Genomic DNA, 763 nt, shown 5'->3' with positions numbered 1-763 from the left:
TGTTTAAAAAAAACCTTTTTATACAAAAACAACTTTAAAACTTTTCAGGGAATGAGTAAGTGAATGTGTAAGCAAAGGAGTCGTTTGATAAAACTAGACAATCTGATGGTAAAATCTGTTTGATGATGATGATGAAAATTGATGAATGATCTTCAAAGTTACATCTTGAGCAACTGCCAAGTAAGAAGGCGAAAAACATTTCAGGTGCCCAGTGCAATTTGTAAGAAATAAGCAGGAGTATATATTTTTTCAAAGATGACCATCACAATTGCACAAGCCCTTAGGGCTCGTGGAATTTGTTGTGCCAAACATGATTCACCCAACTCTAGGATTTAGCTTTAGGTCATACTAGTGGCGTTTTTTGTTGCTCTGAAAAGTGTACCACATGCATATGCTAATATTCACTGCGAAACCGATAATCTTAAACTAAATATCAATCTCCTTTTATAAACATATATTGAAATATTATTATTATCAACCTGATTGTCTCTTCCACCTTTCCTTTGCAGATCGAGAGAAGATGCTATGAAAATAAGGGACTGAAAAAAAGGCTGAAAAGAAGAGAGACAATGTCATTTTAAGCTGCTCCAACAATTTTCAGATGCTAAAATGAAAGAATTATACTTGTGTGATTTCTTCCCCTGTTTGTATTAATTGTAAAAATCTGAAGGTCGCACCCACTAGTACTGGAGCTGGTTTGAAAGTAACCATTTGCCAATATACAGTACATCGTACGTGTTTTGCTTCCTTGCTGTTGATAAAT

This window comes from Montipora foliosa, chromosome 2 (genome assembly GCF_036669935.1).
Source record: "Montipora foliosa isolate CH-2021 chromosome 2, ASM3666993v2, whole genome shotgun sequence".
NCBI lineage: Eukaryota > Metazoa > Cnidaria > Anthozoa > Scleractinia > Acroporidae > Montipora > Montipora foliosa.
This window is presented reverse-complemented; position numbering follows the sequence as displayed.